The following is a 13,102-nucleotide window of genomic DNA, read 5'->3' as shown; positions in this document are numbered from 1 at the left end:
TCCATCTTGTCTCTGCACTGTCAGCATGTGATGTACGTGGTGATGCATATTATCATGCCAGAATTCTGGGAAGAACTGGGTATGAAGGGAAGGGATGAGGTTGTTCCTGTGTCTTTTCTAAGGTATTTACATATGTATCACACTAGCTTTAGAAGAGTTAGCCCCTCATTTTGATTGGTTAAAACTGAATTCATAAGTCATTACTAACACTACTCCCTAAACCAATCATTGCCAAAGTTTATTTGGGCACCATAACTCATTGTTGACACTGAGCAGACTTTCCATGAATCATGGAGAGAATAGATACTAGATTCAAACTTAAGTTCCATGCATTTTTGTAGGAGAAATTGGCTTTGGAGGAGACAACCAATGGAGTGTACTGTGCTACTCAATAAATACTTGCTGAACGAATCATTTGTAATGAAAGTTATCTATACTCCCTTTTAAAATTCTCTATGTTTGAGATTTATTTTATTGTATGTGCATGCATGTTTCGCCTCTATGTATGTGTGCACCATGTGCATATATGGTGCCTGAGGTCAGAAGAGGGTGTAGGATCCCCTGGAACTGGAGTTTACGAATGACTGTGAGCCACTATTTATGTGCTGGGGACCAAACCTGGGTTCTCTGCATGAGTTACAGGTGCGTCAAACCACTGAGCCATCTCTCCAACCTTAACTATATATTCTTAATGATCTAGAGATAAAGAAAAATCAAGTGTCTAATAATGGTGAAGCTGTGGGAAAAAGAGTCTGATCTTTCTTGCTTATCAATGCTGGTAGAACAGTTCCTATCCAGGAGGATATCAAAGTACCCTAGGCTGTCCAAGGAGGTGACTTTTGGTTTTCTTGTTCCATTCCAAATGAGCTGAATTGTTTTATGTCAACTTGACACAAGCTAGAATCATCTCTGAAAGGAAGGAGCCTCAATTAAGAAAATGCCTCCACAGGATCCAATTAGTGATTGATGGGAGAGGGATCTTAATTAGTGATTAAGATTAGGATCTTAATTAGTGATTGATGAGGGAGGGCCCATCAATGTAGGTGGTGCCATATCTGGCTAGTGGTTCAGGGTTCTATAATAAAGCAGGCTAAACAGGCCATGGGGAGCAAGCCATTAAGCAGCACTTCTCCATGGCTTCTGCATAAACTCTTGCCTCCAGGTCCCTGCCCTGATTGAGTTCTTGCCCTGACTTCCTTCAGTGAGGGACTACAATGTGGAAGTGTAAGCTAATAAACCTTATCCTTCCCAACTTGCTTTTGGTCATAGTGTTTCATCATAGCAAAAGTAATCCAAACAAAGACACTAACTAATAAAGCATGCGAGAAGCAGTGAACCTATATATTCAAAGCCATCTGGGGCTTGTGATTCTCAACCCTGGGTCTGTGATAGAATTATAAAGGAAATGAAAATATATCAATAATTAAGAACATCTTCAGAGATTCTCTCTTGTCTTGGAATTCTTTTTTTCCTGGTCCTCTGGAGTTTTACTTTTACATTTAAAAATGAAATATCATTACATCACTTCTTTTCTTCCCTTTCCTCCCTTCAACCCATCACTTATCCCTTCCCTTTAACTCCTCTCCTGTCTCCCTGCCTCATCCCTCTCAAATCAATGGCTTCTTTTTCCTTGGTTATTATTGTTACATGTATGTAGAAGGAGGTGCTGATACTAAAGTCTGGTTCTCTAATTGGTTCTTGATTTGGCCAATAAAGAAGGTGGGAGCCAATTGCGGGGCAGAGAGTAAAGGTGGCACTTCTGGGTCCCAGGAGGAATAAAAGATTCAAGGAAAGAAAAAGGACTTTTTGGCCAGGCTTTGGAATGAGGAGCTGGAAACAACCACGTAAGATCTTGGATGGCTGATATAGGCTGGCTTATAAGGTTAGGGCAGGAGATTCTGCACCTGACAATTGTGTTATCTGGCAGGTTCTAAGATAATAAAGCTATCTAAATGTTTTTCTTCCTTAGAGCAAAGGTGGGCAGAGATAGAGAGAGGCTGGGTTGTTGATGGCGGCTAGGTGAAGCTAAGCTGGGAGGGGCTGGGAATGCAATAGCCCCTCCTGGGAAAGGCGATAGCTGGCCATTGATGGAGCTAAGCTGGGAGGAACTGGCAAGTCTGGAGTGGGAATGTGGGCAGCCAATTGGAGCTGAGCCAGGAGTGAGAGCCACAATCTGGGAAAGGCAGTGGCATGTTTTTAAAATTTCACACAACATGTGTAGAAACAAATAAATATGTACATATAACCTCTGGTGTTCTTTTAGAGTGGTTTGGGTATATATGATTTTAGGGGTGACTACTTCATATTGAATAACCAATTGGGGAAAGAATTTGTGGGAATGGCTAATTCTCCCTCTTTTAGATATCATTGATTGCCTGTAGTTCTTTGTCCTCATGAGACTTCACCATTCCATGTAAACCTGTCTATTGGTGATCTCACTATTCAGGTCTTGTTTAGGCAGCCCTATTATTGTGAACAGCTGTCTAGTTGGACAGAAGGCCCACTCAAGAGGAGTGTTGTGGTTTGACAAAGTGCTACTATTAGGAGGTATGGCCTTGTTGGAGGAAGTGCATCACTATGGGGGTTGGCTTTGTGGTCCTATGCTCAAGCTGTGCCCAGTTCAGAAGAGACCCTTTTCCTGGGTGCCTGCAAAAGCTAGTCTCTTCCTGCCTGGCTTTGGATGTTGAACTCTCAGCTCCCTCCCAGCATCATCTCTGCTTACATGTTGCCATGTTTCTTGCCATTATGTTAATGGACTGAACCTCTGAAACTGTAAGCAAGCTCCAATTAAATGTTGTCCTTTGTAAGAGTTGCCTTGTCATGGTGTCTCTTCACAGCAATGAAAACCTAATGAAGACAAAGAGGGAGGCCATGTCTGGTACTAGAAAGCTAGGCAACTGTCTGTGGTTGGTATGGGAATGGGTCTTAGAAGAGCATTAACTATTGACACTTTTCTAGACCAACATGATTTCTAACTGGATTCTAAAGCTTATCCAGAGACCCATAGATGACCCTCATCAAAGAAGTCTCTATTCAAGAAATGTTTTGGAATTTTCATGTTTCTCCAGTGATTAAAATATTCAACAAATGCTATGGAATGCTCTTCCTGGGAAGGTATCTGTGTTAATTTGATTGAGCAGTCACAAAAACACAGTATACCAAGTAGCTTAAGCAACAGAACAACTTGATTGTCTCACTTCTGGAGTGTTGGTTTGTCTTCTGAATTATTTTCTTGTGTGTGTGTGTGTGTGTGTGTGTGTGTGTGTGTGCGTGTGTGTGCAGCACATGTAGACATGCATATGGAAGCTGAAGGTTGATATGGAGTGTCTTCTTCAATTGTTTTGTCATCTTAATTGTTGAGACAGTCTTTCTCACTGAATGTGAAGCTCACTGACTGGCTACAGGAGCTGTGCAGCCGTTCCAGGACCCTCCTGCTGATGCCTCCACAGAGCTGGAATTACAGGTGTGTGCTCTTCTACCTATGTTTTAAAGTGAGCTCTGGGGACCTGAACTCAAGTCTTCATGTTTATACAGCAAGCACATTTCTGCCTTAGGCCCTCTCCCTCTGGTATTTTAGGCCATTTTCTCCTAGTGTCATTACACGGTCTTCTGTCTATAGCTATGTCCTAGTTTTCCTCTTTGTAAGGACACCAATCTTCTTGGATTAGGACTGATCCTCATAAATCATCATCTTAACTTCCTCTTTAAGGACATCATTCTGCAGGGTGGAGACTTCAGCACATGCATGGCTTTGGGGAAAATTTATCAAATAACAAAAATTTGGCTCTTCTGCCCACTAACCAGTAGGAAGGGTGCTAAAGAGTCACTGCCTTCTAGAGAATATGACAGGACCACACAGCTAATGGTGTGGCCTGCCTTTCTCTAGTATTCTGAATTTTAAAAATTCTACTCTTTGTGATACATTTTTGGTCACAGTCACAACATTGACGACAGGGTTGGAAACACCACTGCTTTGGCCTACAATCTCTGAATCATGTAGCCCTAGGTTCAGATAGCTCCCTCCCTCTCCTTGTCAAGCCCACACCACTCTTGCTTTCCATTCAGTTCTGTGAAGAAAATGGAGCTAGTTTTTCACTCTATCCTGAGGGTTTGGCTCAGCCCTTGATGCTGGCTTCATGTGCTTGAGCTTACATTCTACATTTCCCTCTTTTCTGTGAGCCAACGCTACTTGCCATCGTGGCAAACTACAGAACTGCTCTGCCTGGTGCCAGCAGTATAAGTGAAGAGACTCAGCTGTGCGACTTGTACTGAGCCCAAGGCATTTGGTTGGTTGCCTTTAGCCAAGCCACATACTCCAGTCTGACCCTTGCACTTGGCATTGAACTATTGGAGTAAAAACAAGCTTCATTAACTTACTCATTCGTTGCTAAGTGCCTGGTCTAGGCACAGATGAACAAATGTGTGTAGGACAAAACAAGGAATTCATCCTCACGGATCAACATAGAGGAAATAGTGAAAAAACCACACAAATACACAGGCAATATTAAATATGACAATGTTAACAGCTAAACAAAGCAGGTGCCCCTGGAGACAAATTCCTATATTAATGTACCTTCAAAGTGCTCTTTGCTTTGGTTGTTGCTAAGGCCATTTTTGGAAAAGATCGTGGTGTACCCAGAAATATTCCTGTACGATGTGTTTATGACACAAGCTAAGCATGTCCAGAAGTGTTCTTGTCTGCTTTTGTTCCTTCTCGAACTGTGACCTTCGGCTGAGCATGGTAAGTCAAGATGCATACAAATGAGCATGCTTGGGAATGCAACTGCTCTGGTTGCTTTTCCTTATGAACATGCAGCAGCTCTGCAGTAAAATCCTCACACTCTCTTGGCTAGAGGCGGGTATGGCTTTGGGAATGACTCCTGTGATATTATCTGTTACAGAAAATAGGTATTTCTTCACTTTCATTTCTTGGTGGTGCTAGTTTTGGTTTTGCTCTCATCAACATGTTAGCCCACTCTACTTGGTCACAGTAGGTGGTGCTATGACAGGACAGCCAAGAAAGCAACAAGAAAGTAGGGTATTCCCACTGAGCATGGGGCGTTTGAATGTTTACAGTGGGACGGAGAGAGGACATTCTCCACTGCACTGCACTCTACTCCACTCCACTCTCCAGCACATATACTTCTGGTGTCTCCATAATGTGGAGACTCACACCACACAAACAAAACTGTGTTTAGAGAAAATAAAATGAAAGCTATGAAGCAGGTGTTCATTAATGTGCTGCAGTAGAAAGGGACACTTGATTGGAGACCCCTCCTCTCCCCTCTCCCATTTACAGAAAGGGTCACCTACAAAATCTATTACATAAATTTCCAAGCCATTGCTAATGGGATTGCCCTAGTTGGCCTCTGTTCCTCAGGAGGCATCTTGTGAGAACCAAAGGAGACCTTGTATGAAGTTCCTGACAGCACAGTGGGTTCTGCCCTCTCTTTGGTTTTGCAAGAATGAAAAGTAAGAGCAGGCAACTGAAGTGACTTAAAGGTTCTTTGGGAAATCAGTTGGATGGTGTTTTGCTGGGGCAAACATGTGAAGGAACGTTTAGCTGAAGCAGACACAGGAGAAAGGTTGTTCTGCTAAAGCAAGCGCATGAAAAGACATGTGTTGAAGGATTCTTTGTTAACAATGCATATATTGGTCCACCTTACATGCTTTTTTGAGCTCCATTGGCCAGACTCCAGCAAAAGAAATGCACCAAAAACCTTCTGATTATATGTTACAGTTTCTTGCCACTTCTGTGGACTCAGACTGATTGGCAGAGTGATGTCAGCTGAGACAGACTCACGTGCTGAGACAAGACCCATGGAGAACACATGATGTTTGGAGGGAGTGTAAATAGGACTCAGTGGACAGTGACAGAGTCTGAGGTAGGCTTGCTTATAGAGCTGGCTGAGCAAAGCTTGTTGGTCCCCGTTCTTCACTGATCTTCACTTTGCTGAGAGAGGCAAAGCTGAGAACTTTACCTGGTCTCTCTGGGTCTCTCCTCCTGCTGACTCATGTCAAGACTGAGGCCTGGCTGTCTCTGCTGGGTAGTGCCACCACTGCTGATTCGTATTTGCTAACCCAACTCTACCGAACTGGACAACTGATATTTCTGTGAAGTGTTTTCAAGTAGATTGAGCTGCTGCTGCTGCTGACATGTGAGCTGAACTGCTGATTTCCAGACAACACAGATGAGAGTTGCTTCAAAGAACCATTTCTAAACAGGTCCACTTCCCCAGTATCCTTTCTTTTCCATTTCCTCTGGTGGACAGTGGGCTAAAAGGGAGGTTAAAGTGTTTAAGAACCATCATTAAAAATAAGATTTGAAAAAGTTAAATTACAGGTGGCACCCAACGTGAGGCTCAACAATGCATGCAATGATGCATGACCGATACATGTATCATTATTGAATAACCCCTCAGCACATGTCCTTTCACATGTTTGCTTTAGCAGACCATCCTTTCTCCTGTGTCTGCTTCAGTGAAATGTTCCTTCATGAGTCTGCCTTAGGCTTTAACCTGTGTCCACGTCAGCTAAACATTCCTAAACTTATTTGTTCCAGCAAACCACCATCCAACAGACTTCCCAAAGAACCCTTACGTTTTCACTTCAGGCAACTACAGGCAGAAATCTTGGTCCTTTTGGTATCTGCTCTCATTCAATGTTCAAATTCTGCTATTGCTTCTAGTTTTTAAGGCCTTATTCCAATAGAGGAGACAGACTTGAGAACAATTCTAAAATACTAGATAGAAATTAATAGTCCATAAATTCTCTAGGGCTTTATTTATAAATGTTCTAAATTGAACCATAAAAGTATCTTAGTTTTAAAATGCAAATAAGTACACAGTGATAAAACGATAAACAAAAATTAAGAAAAGGAGGGTACTAACAATGACAGGAGTTGATCAAAACTGCCTGTATTTTATTTAGCAGTGGGGAATAAAGAATGCACCTCTTGTTTTTCTTGTGGTAAGTATTCATCTGAAGGGACTATGCCCGTCTTAGTTAGGGCTACTATTGCTATGATGAGATACCACAACCAAAAGAAGGGTTGGGGAAGAAAGGGTTTATTTGGCATACATGTACATATCACTTTTAAGCATCAAAGGAAGTCAGAACAGGAACCTGGAGGCAGGAGTTGATGCAGAAGCCATGGAGGAATGCTGCTTACTGGCTTGCTCATTATGGCTTGCCCAGCCTGCTTTCTTATAAACTCAGAACCACCAGCCCAGGGATGGTACCACCTACAATGGGCTCCTCCATCAGTAACTAATTAAGATAATGCTTTACACAGAGGTTCTTAGTTGTAGGTTGAAACTTTTTTGGGGTAGAATGACTCTATCATAGGAGTTGCCTAAAACCACCAGAAAACACAAAAATTTACATTACAATTCACAACAGTAGCAAAGTTACAGTTAAAAAGAAGCAATGAAATAATTTTATGATGGGGTCATCATAACAAGAAGAACTTTTTAAAGAGTCACAGCATAAGGAAGGTTGGGAATCACTGCTGTACAGCATTGCCTATAGCCCTCCTGTCTTATGGAGATATTTTCTCAACCGAGGTTTCATTCACTCAGATGACTATAGCTTGTACCAAGTTGACAGAAATCTAGCCAGCACAATGCCTTTAGCCATCTAGTCTCTGTGAACCTCACTAAGGACAAAAACAGTGGTCTTAAGACACCTTCAACCTTGAAAACTTTATAGACATCAAAATTTAATTTAGATGTGGTATCCTCCCTTTGGTCTGAAGTACTTCTACAACTCGTACTTCTTGAGTGTTGGCCCTGAGCCCGCACATACTTCATGCAGAGGACAGCGGCCATTTCCTTCACTATCCCCCTCTCTGAGTCCCTCACTGTTTAGGGACGGGTGAAAGGACCCAGATCATGCTGAAACAGTCTTAAAACAAAAGAACACTCATAAGGGGAAGGAAGACTTTCCCTTGGCTGAAGCTCTGTGATGGCAAGTTGTGAGGACAAAGCCCCACAATGTGGGACACCACAGTCTATCCCTTCAGATGTGATAAGATAACCTCAACAAGCAGCCACAAAACCATATGGAGCTACTCACCTCATTAGCCACCAGAGTTTGGCTCTGTTACATCTAGCCACTGACGCTGCCTCATCCCTAGGGAAAGGCTCAGGCTCAAAAGCCTCGGGAGGGTCTCCTTGAAAGGACACTGCTGACGTTGATCTGGACAAAGCCCATGGGGATGGAGTTTTATTTCTGTGAACCATGACTCAAGGATCTGAAGCCACTGGTGACTCTGTGAAGGAGCTTGCAGGACATGTGCTGGAGCACATGGAGACTCAGAGTGAAAGAGAGTTTAGGGAGTTAAATGGACGACACTGAATCATTCACAACCAGAACAAGACAGGCTTTCTTTGGAAACGGTTTTATTTCCTTAAGTAAAAACAAAACCTCTCAAACAGGAAGCACAGGCTTACAGTAGGTAGTCCCAGAGGCTTGCTCACTTCTTTCTCCATTCTCCTTTTAGGAGGCATGGAGGAGAGTTGGGCTTAAGCTTGTGAATGACTTGCTGGACAGTGGAACTATTCCCAGAAAGGCCTGTGACTCTATAAGGTCAAGAGACTGAGTTTTCATCAAGACAATAAAAGGAATAGAAAGTTTTATGAATCATTATATTTCCCAAACACCTATTTAGCTTTACTTTCTGGACTTTGGAGAAAATGAACAAGATTTCCCCCATGTTCAAGGTAGGAAGCTATCACAGATAAGTATTTGAAGATATCATCTTCAAATACTCCCAGTAAGTGTATATACAAACACACGCACACTGAGACACATACACAGTGACACACGCATATCCACACACAGAGAAACACACACATAAACACACACATGCAGAAGAGGAGGAGGAGGAGGAGGAGGAGGAGGAGGAGGAAGGGAGGAGAGATCGAGAGAGAGAGAGAGAGAGAGAAGGAGAGGGAGAGAGAGAGAGAGAGAGAGAGAGAGAGAGAGAGAGAGAGAGAGAGAGAGAGAGAGAGAGAGAGAGAGAGAGAGAGAGAGAGAGAGAGAGAGAGAGAGAGAGAGAGAGGTTTTCTTAAAAGTAATTAGCCTTTGTTCAGTACCACTGTATGTCAAATGCTCAAAATTTTCACAAAACTTCGACTGGTCTTGTTGTGCTTGCATCTGAAATATTGTCCCAAAGTTTTTGTTGAAAACTTGAGTCTAATCCAGCACTGTTAGAGTTGACCTTTAGGATGTAATAGATTGTGAGTTCTCTGACCCTATTGGGGACTCATAGCTTATGGGCTATTGTGTGTTAGAAACGTTAGGAAGTAGGATCAACTTGGAGGAATTAGGTCATCATGTGCTCTCTCTTTCTTGTGGGGCAAGTAGAACTATGTCACAAGACAGAAAAACTGGTAAGGTCAAGAAGATTAAGGAACCCCAGCATTTCTCATAATCGAGAAGGGTAGACATTTGAATCTGCTCCCAACCCAGTTCCTGTCCAGGAGCACATACCCACAACACTCCACTAAGAGGACCATGAGAACTACTCAGGTAGCACAGAACCCAGAGTTCTCCATGCTAATGAGGTATCTAGATGGGCCCCAAGGGTTACCCAATAAGCTTCCCTTCCTGAACATTCCTTCCTGCCAAAGGTAGTTAATCCCTGAGTAAGTCGTGTACATCCATTTTTCCACCATGAATAAACAGTTTGGACAAGCAAGGACTGTCTCCTTTGTCAAGAACCAGTGTCCCTGTCAGGGGTGAAGGTAGGGGCTGGGGGCGTTGAGCCTTTGTTACTGAGCCATGCTGCCTAGAAGACCCCTCAGCGCTCTGGACATGGCTCCTCTCAGGCCCTCGGCCCCCCTTCTCAACTTTTGTGGTTCCCAGTGGCACCTAGGTGCCCAAGAGTTTGGGAACCCCAGCCTTGGCCCTATCCTACACAGAGAAACACGGGTTGGGGACCCCATCTTAGGCTGTGTGTGCCTTCCCTGAGTGGGTGTTGGAGTGCCATGAGCCTGGCATTCAGATGGGGGTAAAGAAGCAATGTAGTGAAGCACTGTTGCTTTTTGTCTCCCCAAGTGGCATCCTGATAGCCCAGCCGTGAGGTGAAACGCATACCTCTCCTCTTCCTCCCTGCCCCCACTTACTTTGTCTCTCTTCTGGATTCCTTGAGGTAAGTAGCTTTGCTCCACCACCATTCTCATGATACTCTTTCTCACCTGGAAACAATGGCTACAAGAGACTGTGGGTTGAGTCCTCTGAAACCATGAGCCAAAAACAAAACAAAACAAAACAAAAAACAAAAACCTTTCTTCTTTATGGGAGGAATGCTGGGTTATGGGAGGAATGGGCTTGGAATCAATGTTGGGAGCCTACTTCAACTCCTTCTCTACCCTGACCCCAGCTGGAGAGAAATGGGATGGCTCAGGATGCAGAGTAATGAGAAGTTTTCACATTGGCAGGGACCAGAAATGAGTAATCCCACTGTCTTGCTTGTTGGGTTGCCTGGGAAACCAGTTTTTGGACTCCAGCTCTCTAGAAGAGGTTACATTGGGTGGTGGCAGGATGGTAATGTTTTTGCCTTCAAGTCTCTAGCATCTCTGTGACTTTAGGATCTAGATAGCACAGGAGGCACATGACTGATGTCTTTTAGTGTTTCCTAAGTTGGAAGGAGAAAGAGACTCAGGATTGTCCTCTCACTAATGCTGGCCTAAGGACAAGAGGCATCCGGTGATAGCATCAAGCTGGAGAGCTTTGCATGTCTTAATTCTCATAATTATCTTCAGATACTATCAATCATTTAAAAATATTTCTTTTAATGATTTCTTCCTTTTATTCTCCCCGCTCCCCCCCCCCCGCTATACCTCTTCTTATTCTCTTTCAAATTTGTGGCCTGATTTTTCATCAACTGTTGTAACATATTCATCTACATATATCTACATACATGTACATCTACATATACATCTACATATATCTTTACATGTATACATACATCTACATATGCAGTATTTTCAGCAATAGGAAAATGCCTTCCTCATGTGGAGGGCAAATAGGGACAATAACAATGGCCTGTATGTTTTATGAGTATCTTGGCCAAACCTGGCCAAAAATTCCAAAAGGGTTTCTTATGTCTAAGGTTGGGGGTTTTGTTAGGTGCGTCTTAGCTTTTGCAGGGAACATCATCTGCCTAGATGGAAAATTTTTATTTAAATTACATATGTATATCTGTATATTGATATATGTATATGGAGGTAATTTTAGGTAGATAGTTAACAGTCTGACTCCTTGCGACTTTTCTAGACATGCTGTTACTTTACCATCCTCCCTTCTTCTTCTGTAACTATCTCCTGGCCCCTTCCTAGCGAGAGTCCTCTGTTTTCTCCATCAGATCACTTATACTCTTCCATTTCCCTCTCTCTATTGCTTCCCCCACTCCCTCCCCATCCCACTAAAGTCCCCTTTTAACTTTCCTGGTTTTTGCAGTTACTCCTGGATATGTACTCACATCTGAAGATTTGGACCTAGGAGTCTCAGGTGAAAGAGAACACACACATCTATCTTTCTGGATCTGGGTTACCTCACACAATAGATCTTTTCTAGTTCCACCCCTTTACCTGCAAATCATATGATTTCATTTTTCTTTACAGCTGAGTAGTATTCCCTCTGTACCACAGTTTCATTATCTACTCATCAGTGGAAGAACATTTAGTTGTTTGCATTTCCTCAGTATTGGGAAGAGAACAGCAACAAGCACGGCTGGGTAAGTGTCTGTGGAGTAGAGTGTTTAATACTTTGGGTGCATGCCCAGGACTCATATAGATGGTCATATGGTAGATTTATTTTTAGCTTTTTGAGAATTCTCCACACCAGTTTCCCTAGTGGCTGCACCAGTTTGTAGCTCTGTCACCAGTGAGTGAAGATTCCCTTTTCTCTGAATCCTCTTTAACATTGTTAGTTATTCCTTTGATCTTTGTGGGATGAGATGAAGGCTCAACATTATTTTGACTTGCGTTTTTCTAATGGCTATGAACAAGCATTGAAATGTTTCATAGGCACTTTCCCCTTCTTTTGAGAACTCTCTGTTCAGGTCCCAAGACCGTATTTGAATTGTTTGGTTTTAGATTTTTTTGAACTTTAAAAAAATGTTCTTTACATATTCTACATGTTGATTCTCTGTCAGGTATATAGCTGGCAAACATTCTGTTCAATTCTATAGGCTTCCTCTTTACCTGATTGTTTCTTTAGGTGTATAAAAGCTTTGTAGTTTCATGAAGTTTCACTTGTTAACTGTTGGTTTTAATTCTTGGGCAAACTGAGTTCTATTAAGAAAGTCTGTTTGTACACCTATAACATGTCGGGTACTGCCTATGTTCTCTTCTGGGAGTTCCAATGTTTCAAGTTTCATACTAGGTATTTGATCTGTTTAGAGGTAGTTATTTGTACAAGGTGATAGACAGGTCTATTTTCATTCTTCTTCGTGTGGACATTCAATTTTCCCAGCATCATTTGTTGAAGTTGCTTTCTCTTTTTCCAGCATATTCTTGGCATATTTGTCGAATATAAATGGCAAAGTTATGTATACTCAAGTTTGGATCTTCAATTTTGTTCCATTGTCAATGTGTCTGCCTTTATGCTAGCATTGTTCTTGTTCAAGATTGTTTTGGATACCAGGGATCTTTTGTGGTTCCACATGAATTTTAGGGTAGATTTAATTTCTATGAAAAATGGAACAGGGATTTTTGATTTGGATTGCATTGAATCTCTAAATAACTTTTGATAAAATTGTCATTTTTGGTTATTCTATCAATCCATGTGTATGAAGTATCTTTCCATCTCCTAGGGTCTTTTTCTATCACCTTATTCAAGGTATAAAGTTCCACAGGAGAGGTTCTTTACTTTTGGTTAGGTTTAATCCTAGTATTGTATTTTTTGAAGCTACTGTGAATGGGTGTGTCCACAATCTCTTTCTCTGCATGTTTCTTTTTTTTTTTATTTATTTATTTTTTATTAGATATTTTCTTTATTTACATGTAAATTTCTCATTTCCCAGCTTCCCCTCCAAAAAACAAACAAACAAAAACAACAAGAACAAACCCCTGTTGCCTCCCCCCTCCCCATG

General features: G+C 42.1%; 1 long non-coding RNA gene across 1 annotated transcript in view; it reads left to right on the top strand.

The window, feature by feature from the left end:
* Positions 1-9,666: 9,666 nt before the first annotated feature.
* Positions 9,667-13,102, top strand: part of LOC116093521 — a 28,909-nt gene continuing 25,473 nt past the window's right edge. Inside the window, exons 1-4 of the long non-coding RNA XR_004119735.1 lie at positions 9,667-9,749; positions 10,063-10,156; positions 11,467-11,517; positions 11,631-11,743. This is a non-coding gene — a long non-coding RNA (uncharacterized LOC116093521). The remainder of the gene's footprint in view (positions 9,750-10,062; positions 10,157-11,466; positions 11,518-11,630; positions 11,744-13,102) is intronic.

This window comes from Mastomys coucha, unplaced genomic scaffold (genome assembly GCF_008632895.1).
Source record: "Mastomys coucha isolate ucsf_1 unplaced genomic scaffold, UCSF_Mcou_1 pScaffold16, whole genome shotgun sequence".
Classification (NCBI taxonomy): Eukaryota; Metazoa; Chordata; class Mammalia; order Rodentia; family Muridae; genus Mastomys; species Mastomys coucha.
Note: the sequence above shows the minus strand (reverse complement) of the source record. Positions and strands in the feature narration are given on the sequence as shown.